The sequence below is a fragment of the Perognathus longimembris genome, chromosome 21, assembly GCF_023159225.1.
Source record: "Perognathus longimembris pacificus isolate PPM17 chromosome 21, ASM2315922v1, whole genome shotgun sequence".
Lineage (NCBI taxonomy): Eukaryota > Metazoa > Chordata > Mammalia > Rodentia > Heteromyidae > Perognathus > Perognathus longimembris.
Genome location: NC_063181.1, coordinates 34,731,150 through 34,746,182, shown reverse-complemented (window position 1 = coordinate 34,746,182; position 15,033 = coordinate 34,731,150). Strand labels below are relative to the sequence as shown.

At 40.6% G+C, this 15,033-nt stretch overlaps 1 protein-coding gene across 1 annotated transcript in view; it reads left to right on the top strand.

Moving 5' to 3' along the window:
* Kcnu1 (potassium calcium-activated channel subfamily U member 1) overlaps positions 1 to 15,033 on the top strand; it is a 132,134-nt gene that overhangs the window by 86,630 nt on the left and 30,471 nt on the right. The gene's annotated exons all lie outside the window — the stretch shown is intronic.

Here is a 15,033-nt window from a genome sequence, read left to right as displayed (position 1 = left end):
CCAGCACTGCTCATGAAGCAGGACATCTTTTTAAAATTTTAATTTAAAAATATTATTATAAAGGGGATGTACAGAGGGGTAATAGTTATGTAAGTACAGTCAGTACGTACAGTATATATGTAAGTACCGTACATAATGCCACTCCTTCCCTCGCTCTCTCCCAGTTTTGTATAATTCATTTTCAACTTAGGGTCTAGTGAGTGCCACAGCTGCATTTGTTCAGCCTTTGTCCCTCCATTTTTGTTCCCCTCTTCACCTCCCAAAGACAAATAAACAAGACAAAAATGAAAACAAAAATGGCAACAAAGTAAAAAACAAAACCTCATTTCCTGTAGTTCATAAATACTATTTTATATGACCAGATGCACCTAGGCATTGTGCCTTTGTGTTCCTCTCCTGAGTGTCCTACCTTGGTCTCTTAGTATCTGAATTTCTGGTGTCCAAGGAACAGGGCACTTTTATTTCAGGGTAGGTTTTGTTAAGTTAAAATTTTCAGGGTAGGCTGGGAATATGGCTTAGTGGTAGAGTGCTTGCCTAGCATGCATGAAGCTCTGGGTTTGATTCCTCAGTACCATATACACAGAAAAAGCTGGATGTGGCACTGTGGCCCAAGTGGTAGAGTGCTAGCCTTGAGCAAAAAGAAGCTCAGGGACAGTGCCAGGCCCTCGCTCCTAGCCCCGGGACTGGAGAAAGAAAGAAAGAGAGAAAGAAATAGAGAAAGGGAGAGAGAAAGAGAGAAAGAAAGAGAGAAAGAGAGACAAAGAAAGAAAGAGAAAGAGAGAAAGAGGGAGAAAGAAAGAGGGAGAGACAGGGGAGAGTGAGAGGGAGGAAGGGAGGGAGGGAGGAAAGAGAGAGGGAGGGAAAGAAAGAAAGAAAGAAAGAAAGAAGAAAGAAGAAAGAAGGAAGGAAGGAAGGAAGGAAGGAAGGAAGGAAGGAAGGAAGGAAGGAAGGAAGGAAGGGAAGAAAGAAGAAAATCAGGGCAACTCTTGAAACATTTTTAAAGAGAAGTTATAACAATATGTAAGAAAAAAGATACAAGAGAGTCGTTTAAAATGCTCAATTAAAAGCAAAGAAGGCCAGAGAGAAAGGATATGAGACAAACAACAAGTAGAGTGAATGAAATGCCATTCCCAAACATGGGAAACGCTGTATCAACAATAATCACTTAGAGTGTAAATTCTGTAAGTGCAAGAAATAAAAGATATCATCAGAGGAGACAGAGAGACAGGACTGCATTATGCACTGTCTACAGAAAATCATATTTAATATGAAGGTTTGGAGAGATTAAAAATCTAATTATGGAAAAATGATAAGCCATGAGAACACTAATTGAAAATGAAGTTTGAGTAGCTATATTAATTGTAGGCCAAGACATTTTGAATGAGGAGAGTTGTCATAGATCAAGAAGGAATTGCATAATGATAAATAGGTCAATTCTCTAAAATGACAACAATCTTAGACATGTATGTCTTTAAAACATGCCTATAATCCTAACTACTCAAGAGGCTGAGATCTAAAAGTCACTGTTTAAGGCCAGCCTTATCAGACAAATACAAGATACTTTTATCTTCAAATAATCTGAAAAATAAATAAATAATGCTGGAGGGAGAGGTCAGGCTCAAATAGTAAATCACCAGCTATGAGTGAAAAAGTTAGAGGACAATGAGTTCAAGCCCCAGTACCCCCCCCAATAAAAATTAATAATAATAATAATAATAATAATAAAGCTTGGAACAAAACAAATAAAACTAAGAATAAATAAACATGAGCATTATTTATGTTGGAAAATTCCTAACCTTTTTGTTGGTACTTGACCAAGCAAGCAGAAAATAAAGACCCAGCTGAGCTGAAGAGCATTAACAATCATTATGATCTAACACGGTAGGATACTCTATCTAATAGTAATACCACAATAGAGAAGTCTTCCCATGCATAAAATGGGGCACATTCTAGGCCTTAAAATACACATGAATAAATTGAAATGACTCTAAATCTGATCAAATAGGTTCTCAGAAAGGTTCCTAGTTTGCTGATAGGGGTTTCAGAGAATAGTTCCTTTCTGACACAGATCAGGTGGCTCTGTTCTCAGAGTTCCATTTGCAGGTGGCGCTGTTTTCAAATATTGCTCACATCTTGACCCTTCCCTTGTTGTTTAACTGGTGAACATCCCTTTTAGGAATTAAATATACTTGCTTTATAGATCATTTTGATGAGATTTATGACATTCCTAAGTGAAAGAGCATCTGTACACTTAGTAATTACAAAATATTTGCAGCCTCATTGAGTCAGTGTTGCTGGAATGAGTTACTTTGGGTAGCTTTGCCCAAAACATACTTCTATAAACAGATAAACATTAATATTATTTTCATAAATTTAGGTGGAAATAATTCTAGAAATATAATAGATATGCTTCTAACTATGGGTGAATGTGTTGGTTATAATGTAACTTCTAGATTATTCAGTTATTATTATGAATGTCAATAATTATATGCTCTTACAGTATATATATAGTATACCATATATAGTTGAACTTCAGAGAGAAACTTGACTTTACAAGAAAATAAAAAGAACCATGCTGTTTCCCCTCTTCCTGTAGCTACTAGTTTTTTGTCAGATATCTCATATGATGCCAGTATTTACCATCTAAAGTATACAACTCCATGACTTTTCATAGACTTACAAATCGTACAACAATCATGACTAACCTCAGGACAAGTTCATTACACATGAAGAAAACTTCATTGCTAAAAGCATCACTTCTGTCCTACCCTTCCTCACATCTCTAATCTCTAGGCATCCAGCAATCTACTTTCTGGTTCAGGGCTTGCTTATTCTGATATTATAAAATGGAAATAACATACAGTATGTGATCTACTTATTATCTAAGTTGTAACCTATTAATTTTGTATTCCTTTTTATAATGAATATCCCATTGTGTTAACACTATACTTTCTCACTGGTCATTATTTGAGAGACATTTGGGGGGGTTAGTTCTTTGACTCTAAAATGCTACAATCAATATTTGTGCACAGGTGTGGCTTGCACAGGATTTCAGTTCACCTGGATATGTATCCCTAGTAGATGAATGGTAAGATCATATACTAATGTCATGAACAATATTTGGGGCAAATGCTAAACTATTTTCTAGGATGAGTCTACTATTTATACAGACAAAAATGAGACTTTTGATTTATCTTTTGCTCTCTCTGTGTGTGTGTGTGTGTGTGTGTGTGTGTGTGTGTGTGTTGTATGTGAATCTTGGGGCTTGAACTCAGGGCCTGGGTGATGTCCAAGAACTTTTGTGCTCAAGGCTAGCTTTCTACTACTTGAGGCACAACTCCACCTCTGACTTTTTGGTGTTGAATAGGAGATAAGAGTCTCACAGACTTTCCTGCTCAGGCTGGCTTTGATCCACAATTCTCAGATCTCAGTCTTCTGAGTAGCTAGGCTTATAGGCATGAGTCGTTGGTGAGAATTTATCTAAATCTTCTGGAGTACATTTTATCACTGGTTATTTTGATGATGGTCATTCAAGTGTATATGAACTGGTATCTCACTGTGGTTTTTGATTTGGATTTCCCTCAAAGCTAAAAATATGATCATCTTTCGTGTACTTACTGGTGTCTTCATTGGAAATACGTTTATTTTCTCTACTCAAAGTTTGTCATATACAAATAAAATTACTTTTTCCTGTCTGAAACCTGTGAGTGTACATGTGTATGTGTGTGTGCATGTGCACTCTTGTATACCTTGTCTAGAACCTCGTGAACAGAAGCAGTGGGAATTGAAATATTTACCTTGTGTCTCATATCATTAGGAAGATTTCTGTATTTCCCTGGAAACTTAAACATGATGTGAACTGTAAGGTTGTCACAGATGTCCTTATCACTATCAGGAAGTTGTTTTCTATTCCTGACTTGACAAGTGTTTCTACCATGAAAGTTTCTTGGATGTTTTTCAAGTGCATTTTTGTATGTATTGAATGATCATGTGGTATTTCTTCCTTATTCTATTCAATGTATTTTATGTAGATGAGTTTTGTATGTTGACTCAACCTTGCATTTGTGGGATGAATTCCACTTTATTGTGTTTAATCACTTTTTTTTTCTATATTTCTGGATTCAGTTTCGTAATACATTCTTGAGAATTTTTGCCTTGGTATTGATACAATATGCTGAACCTTAGTTATCCTGTGAAACATAGTCCTCTAGACTGAGTTTGAAAGTGTTCCTTTGCTTCCTTAAAGGATTTCCTGAAGGATTAATGATGATTTGCTTTATATTTTTCAAAATTCTATTTCACATCTAAGTCTATGGGGTTTTTTTGCCAAAGTTTCTTTGATGCTTGATTCAGTGACTATCATTTAGGTTCATTCAGATTCTTTTCCTTGGGCTGGGAATATGGCCTAGTGGCAAGAGTGCTTGCCTTGTATACATGAGGCCCTGGGTTCGATTCCTCAGCACCACATATACAGAAAATGGCCAGAAGTGGCGCTGTGGCTCAAGTGGCAGAGTGCTAGCCTTGAGCAAAAAAGAAGCCAGGAAATGAGAATGGCCAAAAGACATATGAAAAAGTGCTCTACATCACTGGCCATAAAAGAAATGCAAATCAAAACAACATTGAGATTCCATCTTACCCCGGTAAGAATGTCATATATCGAGAAAACTAACAACAACAATTGTTGGAGGGGATGTGGCTAAAAGGGAACCCTACTTCATTGTTGGTGGGAATGTAAACTGGTTCAGCCACTCTGGCAAGCAGTATGGAGATTCCTCAGAAGGCTAAATATAGAACTCCCCTATGACCCAGCAGCCCCACTTTTGGGTATCTATCCAAAAGACCACAAACAAATTCACAGTAATGCCACCAGCACAACAATGTTCATCGCAGCGCAATTTGTCATAGCTAGAATCTGGAACCAACCCAGATTCCCCTCAGTAGACGAATGGATCAGGAAAATGTGGTACATGTACACAATGGAATTTTATGTCTCTATCAGAAAGAATGACATTGCCCCATTTGTAAGGAAATGGAAGGACTTGGAAAAAATTATACTAAGTGAAGTGAGCCAGACCCAAAGAAACATGCACTCTATGGTCTCCCTTATAGGGAGTAATTAGTACAGGTTTAGGCAAGTTACAGCAGAGGATCACAAGAGCCCATTAGCTATACCCTTATGAACACATAAGATGATGCTAAGTGAAATGAACTCCATGTTATGGAAACGATTGTTATATTACAGTTGTAATTACTTTCAACGTACCATGTGTATCTGTAGCATCTATTTTAGATGATGTTCTTGTATCACCTTCCTGTGGTTGTACCTACCTCTGTAACATTATCTGAGTATATTGGAAACCATGTATACTGGTATTAGAACTAGGAAATTGAAAGGGAATACCAAAATTGAGAGACTCAGGGTAAAAAAAGAAAAACAACTACAAAAGCAATACTTGCAAAACTGTTTGGTCTAAGTGAATGGAACACCTCATGGGGTGAAAGGGAAAGGGAGTGGGGGGAGGGGGGTATGAGGGACGAGGTAACAAACAGTACAAGTAATGTATCCAATGCCTAATGTATGAAACTGTAACCTCTCTGTACATCAGTTTGATAATAAAAATTTGAGAAAAAAAAAAAAGAAGAAGCCAGGGACAGTGCTCAGGCCCTGAGTTCATGGCCCAGGACTGGCCAAAAAAATTAAAAAAAAAGATTCTCTTTTTATTTTTAATTGTTTTTTTTTAAATTTTATACAGGAAACCACTTTATCTTGTCTCTTAATGCAGACTTACTATTTTATCATAATTTTGTTTCAAATTTTTATTTTATTTTATTTTTTTCTATTTATTGTCAAAGTGATATACAGAGAGGTTACAGTTTCATATGTTAGGCCTTGGGTACATTTCTTGTACTGTTTGTTTTTAAAACAATTCCTTGAATTTAATTGAAGGCTACTGTCTAGTAGGCTACTGTTAGACTGCAGGCAGGGCAAATATAAGACTCTGAATTCAAACCTCAGTACTAACAAAAATAACAATTAAAGAATTAAGTAGATTATTCCAGTTTAGTTTGGGGACTATCATAATTATTTAAGAACTTACACAAATGTAAAAGCTAATTGCTTTTCTAAGTGTGTTTATGTATATTTCTTTTTTTTCTATTTCTTTTTTGTCAAAGTGACATACAGAGGGGTTACAGTCTCATAGGTAAGGCAATGAGTTTTTAATTGCTTTTTAATTTTAATTTTTGTCAGTCATGGGGCTTTAACTCAGGGTCTGAGCACTGTTCCTAAGCTCTTTTGCTTAAAGCTAGAGTTCTATCAATTTGAGCCATAGCGCCACATCCAGTTTTCTGGATACTAATTGGAGACAAGTGTCTCATGGACTTTCCTGTTGAAGCTGGCTTTGAACTGCCATCCTCAGATCTCAGTAGCTAAAATTACAGGTGTGAGCCACCAGCACCCAGCTTCTCTTTCTTTTTAAATCAATTTCAATTGCTGGTTCTCACTGGCGATTGGTCCCTTTCATCTTTATTATTTTTTTGTTGGTAATCATTTGTAGTTGACTTTGATTATAGTGATCCAAATGTATATCAACTAGTGTCTCATTGTAGTTCTGATTTAGATTTTCCTCAGAGCTAAATATGACTGATCTTCTTTAGAAGAGTCGTGTGCCTTACTTAATTAAGGCACCTTTTATGGCCTAGCTTTATGAATGTTACCTGTATACCTGAGAAGAATGTACAGTGTCTGCAGTTTTGAGAGGGAAATATTCTAAAGCTGTCTGTCAATGTAGCCATTGTATTGCTGAAGTCTTCTACTTCCTTACTGATATTTTACCTAGTTATCCTACTCTTGTTGTACTTGTAGCTTTGAAGTCTCCAACTATGATTGTTAATTTGACTAATTTATTCAATTTGTTTGATTTTGCTTTGTGTGCTTTGGGTCATATTGGTTTGGAGTACATACATTTCCAATGGCATGTCTTCTCAGAAGGCTGACTTTTGCACATATAGTTTTTATCCATAGTAACTTTAAAAAAATCTGTGTCTAACACATGGGTAGTGGAGGCTGATGTGCTCATTTTGTCCAGGCTTTGAGGCACAGCAAGAGCATTTCAAGACAAAACCTTGCTTAACAACATGCATAAAAGGCACCATAGCACAACCACTCAGATTAGACATCAGAAGACATTTTATTGCCACACCATGTGTGTGCGTGTGTTTGTGTGTGCATGTTTGTGTGTGTGTGTGTGTTGGTCTGTGTGTGTGTGTGTGTGAGGATGTTTTTGGGACTACGGAGTAGCTCATAAAATATTCATTTACTTTTACCCTCTTCATCCACTGCAACCAGTAAACAACCCTGGAAAGGAAATACATGACTTCCAAAATTCCTCTGTTGAGCTTTCAGATGAGAAATGGAGCATCTGGATGATTCTTGATGTGACAGGCCTCAGTTCCAGCTTCAAGAAATTCAGATATGAAGCTAGGCATGGTGTCATACGTGTGATTCCGGACATGGAAGGCTGAGGCAGGAGAACTGTGGGGCTACCTAGTGAGACTGTCTCAAAAAAACAGAACCAATCGAAATCCAACTGAATTAAAACAAAGAGAAGGAAAAAGAGAGGGAGGAAGGGAAGGAGGGAGAAAGGGAGGAAGGGAGGAAGGGAGGAGCGGAGGGAAGGAAGGGAGGAAGGAAGGGAGGAAGGGAGGGAGGGAGGGAGGGAAATAGGAAGGAAGGAAGGAAGGAAGGAAGGAAGGAAGGAAGGAAGGAAGGAAGGAAGGAAGGAAGGAAGGAAGGAAGGCCATCTATAGAATCGCAAATAGGGAAAGCCAAAAACTTAATGATGAACTTCTGAAATTTCACTTCAAATTAAAAGTGAACAAAGCAGGATAAATATGGTACGTTGTACCATCCCCCACGTTGCTCTCATTCAGCTTTAATTTAAAGACCTAAAACATAAGGGATGAGGAAGGAAGAGACCCCCTCCTCCCTGCAACTTTGTTAAGGCCATCTCATCCCGCGGCTCCTCTTTTATCTCCCATTCCCAAACCTTGACTCTAGCTTTTGTCCCAAATACCAGTCCAATTTTAATCACATCTATCTCCTTGTTGGAAAATGCTAACCACCACCTTTCCCTCCCCCACCAGGGGACCCCCCCCCACACTCATTCCAACTTTTCGTCTTTAATCAAGGCATGGGAGTAGCGCACAACGCAGGGGGGCTTCAGGTCACAAGGGATGCCCAACGGCCTTCACCCCATTATCTCCACTGCTCCTTGACAGGTCACGGTGCTAAATAAAACGCTGTAACACGCAGGATGCTTGTGCTTTACAGCCCCCCTCCAGTGATAGCTTCCAGATGTGAGGAAATCTTCAAAGTCTGTGGTCCCCAACACATCATTAGGTCCTCCCAATGCTTCCAAATTTCCCTAATCACCAGCAAAGCATGTTTTCTCCAATTCAACCTTCAATCACAGAGATTATGGAGCAATTTATGTGAGGTGGATAACAACAGGACGTCACAAATTACTTTTTATCTCTAGGAAAACTTGTTCATCATATTGGTGCATGCTGGACTTCACTGTAATTTCTCCTAGAGAGGTTGTGGCTTTCCATGGGATTAATCCAAGCCCCCATAACAAAGACACACACACTACACGTACACACACACACACACACACACACGCATGCATGCATGCACACACAGGAGCAAACATTTGACAGTCACCATGATTTCCACTCTTAAATTCTCTTGAGAAATACTATTGCTAGTAATTTTTCAGGGCAACCTTCATACCATCCTGCCCCAGGCAAGCCTTAGGTGATGTGGATCTCTAATCTGGACTCAATCCCAGAAAAATTGAGAAGTATTTTAATTCAGTGAAAACTGAGGTAGTTTTAAGATATGCCATGTTCCTAGCCTCCAGATCGCCCACTCACACACATAAACAAAACAGGAAGGTTTTTCCCTGTAGTTTGAATTGATCACAGTGATACATCAGGGAAGTAAAAGGGTCAGAGCAATAATGTCATTGTTCAGTTCCCCTTCAGTGAACAAAGAAAACTCTTTGTCCTAAAAACTATTCCATGTAGAAATGTGGGGAATGTTTTAAACCCAGTTCAACCTGTGTGTTTACTCTGTCATTTGATATTTAGAAAGTGTTAGAGAACAAGGTAAAGTGCACCTAAAAATACAACCTCACGCTGACAAGAGTGTCTGAGGAAATGGATCTCAAGAGACGTGAGACGTGCCCCAAGTCCCAGGCTCTTCCGCCCAGGGCGCAGGCCCCGGCCTTTGTGAAAGGTTCCTGCTGTGCTGGCTCATGTCTTATTTGTCCTCACGTTGTAGCAAATCCCAAATGGAATATCCATAAACTATAAAGGGATTGAATTTAAATAGGAGTCCATTTGTGGAGAGTGAGGAAAAGGGAAATTGTCTTTTTATCTTTCTTCTTGATCTCTGTCTGGTAACAATTTAAGTTCTGAGATACTTCTGTGCATATTTTCTCACACACACACACACACACACACACACACACACACACACACACCCTGCAGAAAAGCTATCGGGCTTTCCTCATCAGAAGTAACACACAAACTTGACAGAGATGCTCCAACACAAGCACCAAGGCTGGGCTTGAGAGGAGGACCATCTGCTTGCCCTCACCTGGGCTGGCACTGCTCTACAGCCTCCGTTAGTTCTTCTAAGCAAGAGGGTAGAAAAGGTCTTCATGGAGATTTTAAGTCATCAACACTCATACCCGAGGCTATAGGGCTCTTGGAGACTATCTGAACAGCAACATTTACAGACAAACAGAGCACTCTAGCCACAGCTGACTGGCTGTACCCTCCCGGCACTGCGTGTCCTCCAATGTACACTGAAATACTGTTGTGTTGATAACAATGGCCCACAGAATTATCCTACATTTCTTTCTTACTTCCTGTATTTTCTTTTTTTGGTGGGGGCATGGCACACTGGGGATTGAATTCACTGGCTAGGCAGGTACTCTACCACTTGAACCATGCCTTCTTCACTCCTGTTTTGTGGCTTCTTTTCTTTTCTTTTTTTGGTGTTGGTCCTGGAGATTAAACTCAGGGCCTGGGCACTGTCCCTGAGCTTCTAGCACTGTACCACTAGAGCCACAACTCTGCTTCTAGCCTTTTGGTAGTTACTTGCAGTTCAGAGTCTCCTTCCAGAGATGACTTCATACCACGTTCCCCAGCTCTCTGCTTTCCGAGTAGCTAGGATTACAGGCGTGAGCTGCTAGTGCCTGGATAGTATTGGTTATTTTAGAGGTAGAGTGTCCCTTTATACCCCAGCTGGACTGGGTTCCCGTCCTCCACTTGTACTCCCCTGTGTCTCTGGGGATCATGCTTGCGTGAGCCTCTACCTAACCACCAGTGTTTCCCCCATAGCTGAGAGGCCACCGTTCCTAGCCATTGGTGTGTTGGAGTCTCACAAACTTTTTAGGTCTAGGCTAGCTTTGAATTCCAATCTCACAATCCCCGACTCCCAACTAATCAGAATTCTAAACTTGAGCCACTATGTGCAGCTCACTTCATTTCTTAAATACTGCCTACAGACTGATTTTTAAATCATACTAACATCCTTTATTGTTCTAAAACCTGTAATTTCCCAGGGACTCCACAAAGACATTGCATATGCAACCAATCACAAGATAACCAGGAGCAGAGAGGACAGAGGAAATTGGGAGAGAGGGGTACAGAAAGCAGGATAAAGGGGCAAATACTGATTATACACCCTCCCCTTATTCCCAATTTTAAGTGACTCTTTCCTACAATATAAATGGTGGTAGTTCTAACTGACAATAAATATTTCCTAGTTGAGTATGGATCGAACAGCCTTGTTGCTGTTTTCAGCACCAACAAAGCCTCCACGCAACTTAAGACTTCCTTGCACTTTTGGTGGGAACTTAAGCAATGAATTTTCCATCAATGGAGCCACAAATTTCAGTAAAACTCCTGGACACACACTCTGCTCCTCCTTCCAAACCCTGAGCCAGGGAACTTGTAATCACGATGCTAAGGCTTTATAAAACATTTTCAAAAAGTAACTCAAGATGTGTACAAAACATATTGTTCTGCCTTCAGGCCAGAGATCTCTCTTTTAAGTGTTTTCAAGTTGCCCATGGAATTTTAGGGAGATTTCAAGTGAAGTGGGATAAGCCAGGACGTTCGAACACCAGTGAGAATAAGGCCTGTGAAAGAGAGAAATGAACTGTGAGGACATTTGAAAGTTTCTGCCAGGTTCTGTGAACAGCAAAACATTTCATCCATCTTCAGCTCATCTTCAAGAATAATCTTAAATTGTGGTTACAAACTGGAGAAAATGATGATGGCAGATTTACACTCTTGGAGTCCAAGCTGCCTGATATGGCCATGAAATATGACCTATTTTCCTAATAGAGGTTTACCTACCTGGCTTCAGCTCGATTGCTAACACTGGAAACAAAAGGCAGTATGTATGGTCCATACCTTGCAATTTCCTTTATGTAAGAGAATTCATACAGGCTAAGTTGTCACAAATGTAAAAAATTAAAATGTACCGAAAAGGTTCCCAGAAATTAGAGAAAAAAGACTCTACCTTTCTTAGCTGGGTCACATTCAATCATCTGCTCACAAGATACTGGCTTCATACACATCAAAGCAGGAAGAAGAAGGAGGAGGAGGGAGAGGGAGGAGGGGGGAGGGGGAGGAGGGGAGGAGGAGGAGGAGGAGGAGGAGGAGGAGGAGGAGGAGGAGGAGGAGGAGGAGGAGAAGGAGGAGGAGGAGGAGGCCGCACTGCACGTGCACACACACTCAGCTGCAAGATCTGTCATCACCCAGCGCACCTGAGTTTCAAGTTCCCAAGATGGAAGAAATGACCTAACAGGATATTCCAAGGCCCAGGGCCTCCCCAGGGCTCCCAGGCAGAGGGAGCACACCCTGGCTCGGCCATTAAGAAATACACCTGTGCCCGGAAATCCAACCAGAACTTCATCTCAAGCATCTTCTGCTGAGAGCCATTCCAGATAACTCCCAGCCTGTTCTCTGTTAAGCCTAACCACCACCAACCCCTCAGACCCCTCACCTAAGCAACTTCTACCTGAAATCAAGTTGTGACTTTTTTCTCTCTGGCTCTCCTTTACCTCTGGCTCACTCTTCCTTTTAACAGTACTGAGGTTTGAGTTCAGTGCCTCATACTTGCTAGGCAGGTATTCGACCATTGAGCCACTACCTCTTTTGGGCTAGCTGGTTTTGAGATAAGATCTCACTTCCTGCCCAGTGCATGCCTGGGTTTTGGTCTGCCTATATTACTCTGCTCCATCATTGGCTGGAGTGACAGGCTTTCCATTGAGGTGGAGTCTCTTCAACTTGCCTGCCCAGTGACCTGGAACTACAATCTTCCCAATCTCCTGTGTAGCTACTATTCAACCAGCTGTTGGTTGAGAAGGGCCTTAAATGGATGTCCAGGCTAGCCTTGAACTGCAATCCACCCATTCTTAGCCTCTTGGTCTAAGTGGCTCATCTCAATGAGCCACCGAGGCCTTGCTTTGGGTTTTCTTTTCTGATCGGTATGGTACCCCATGGCCTTCTTTTCCTCCAGTTGCCTCAACCTTCATATTCTACTCCTTGTTCCCAAGATCAAAGACAGCTTGTGTTGAGCATTTTTCTAGATGATTTATTGGTCTTTGGGGGAAGGTACATTTCTACAAGGATCAAGTCATTTGCAAAGCATATGGAATAAAGTAGCTTTCATTGAGGATGGTGATCTAAATTGCATTAGGTTTTGCTTTGGCAAGAACACCAGATGGATGCCTTTAAGATGAAGTGGGTCTCCTCCAGCCTTTTCTTTTATGCAGGTCTCCAACAGGTGTTTCCTCTAAGGCAGATCTGTTTTCCATAATATCAGAATGAAGAAAGATGTTGTCTGTGACAGCTTGTACACATAGATCATACTTTCATTATGATAGAAAAGTGTACGGTGATTGATATGCTATTATTCCAAGTCAAGTAAAACTGTGCTTGGGAGAAGATCATTTTCCATTTGCCAAAAGTACATTTAATCACTGGACAAGGACTCTTCATTCATCATGGGAATGAGGAGGGTGGAGAGAAAAGTGTTTTGTTGCCAGATAAGTTTGTGAGACACTGGATTAGATATTTTTTTTGTATGTGTGCTTGTATCAGAGCTTGAACTCTGGGTATTGAGCTCTCCTTAGCTTTTACCCTCATAGTTGGTGCTCTGCTGCTTGAGCCAGACCTCTACTTGTGGCTTTTTGCTGGTCTATTGGAGACAAGGGTCTCTTAGATTTGTCTTCCCTGGCTCATCAGATCTCAGCATCTTAACTCTCTAGGATTACAGGCATGAGACACTGGAATTTCTTTATGGCATAACTTTTTGGTAAAGTACTATATGAATCTCCATGAGGAACGATTTCTCGCAATTTTATTTTACTTTATGCAATTCATCAGGACTTCCCCAGGTAAAGACATATCATAGAGCAAGTTTTGAGGGAAGGTATTTGCAATAGGATAGGGTAGAGGTAAGCTGTGGTAACATGCTTAGCATGTGGTAACAGTAGCTTAGCATAATGGAGCTTGGCATTATTTTTCATTTGGGTCACATATATAACACAGTCAACAGGGCAAGGGAAGTTCTGGCTCACATCCTGTTCTAGGCTGATCCTTCTCTATAGCAAGTTTGAAGAGACTCCAGAAGATCACGTGACCCTTCACTGTGTCTACCATCACTTCTCACATCTCACTGGAGAGAATTCATCATGTGTCACCACCTATACTAGCAACCTCATCCTCAGCATCATGTTCAGATGTTGGCTTCACGATTTGTTATCCCTTTCCTTTCACCCATCCAAAGGAGCGAGGGGCTAAAGTTTCTAGCAGATATGAAGATGTTCACCAAATACTTCATGGTCCCTAGCCCTCTTCCAGTTAGCAGGAGCCTGTGACTGGATCTAGCAAAGAAGTTATGATGCATGCCACTTGGAGCCTAAGCATTGAAAAGCCCAGACTTTTCTTCCGTTCCTTTCTGTTACCCTGAACTGAGCAGGAGGCGTGTTATAGGCATGTGGCCATAAGATAGGAGCCCTCTGCAAGTGAAGATTCTGGGGCACTGGGAAGAGCACGGGTGTATGTTCACCTGAGTAAAATAGATAATGGGATGAGAAATAACCTGTACAGTTTTAGGCCCTTAGGATCGCCAAGTTCTTTTTGTACTCTAACCTTAGATTGTCCTCTCTTACCTAAGGCTCTTCTAATCTGAAATTTTCTGTGATTCTGAGTTTCCTCTTTTCTGTATCAAGAACATAGACATGCCTTAGAATTTGAGTCTATTTCCCAAAAGATAAACTAACCCTTTCAATAACTGAACTGCACATATTACAAAGCAGGATTGTGCCTAATATAGGGTATGACTGATATGTGGAGGGCTTTGCCAAGTATTTCATTCTTTAGAAGCCTTGTGAAGTTTCAGTAAGGCCTGCAAGGCAGAAACTAATACAGAAAGAATGGAAAGAAGGGAGGAAGAAAATAAACTAAGGAAAGGGATGGACCAGTGTCTCTGTGAACCTTTCACTTTATTTCAATTTTTTGAGACAGTATCTCACTGTGCTACCCAGGGTGACCTGGAAGTGGAATCGTCTGGCCTCTGCCTCCTGAGTAGCTGGAATTACTGCTGTGTATCACCATGCCTAGCTCTGTCAGAGGCTTTGAAATTCTAGGTGGAGGTGCCCCAAATACTGCTCATGACTTCAACCAGGAGATAGAAGCAAAACTAAAGGAGGAAATAAGCTTCTGAAAAGCAGATGTATGATCTAAGGTGAAAAAGAGTGTAATGTGGTTTTCTGCTGGATTTCTACCTTCAGCTGTGACTGAGGACTGGGCATTCAGCTCCTGATGTCTTTGGAACGTGAGCCTTTCATCTGAGGTCTCAGGCTTCACTTTGGGCAATCTTACCTTCTTCTCCACTTGAAGCTTGGGGCTCTAATGAGTTTTTCATCTTGGCTTTGTTACCCT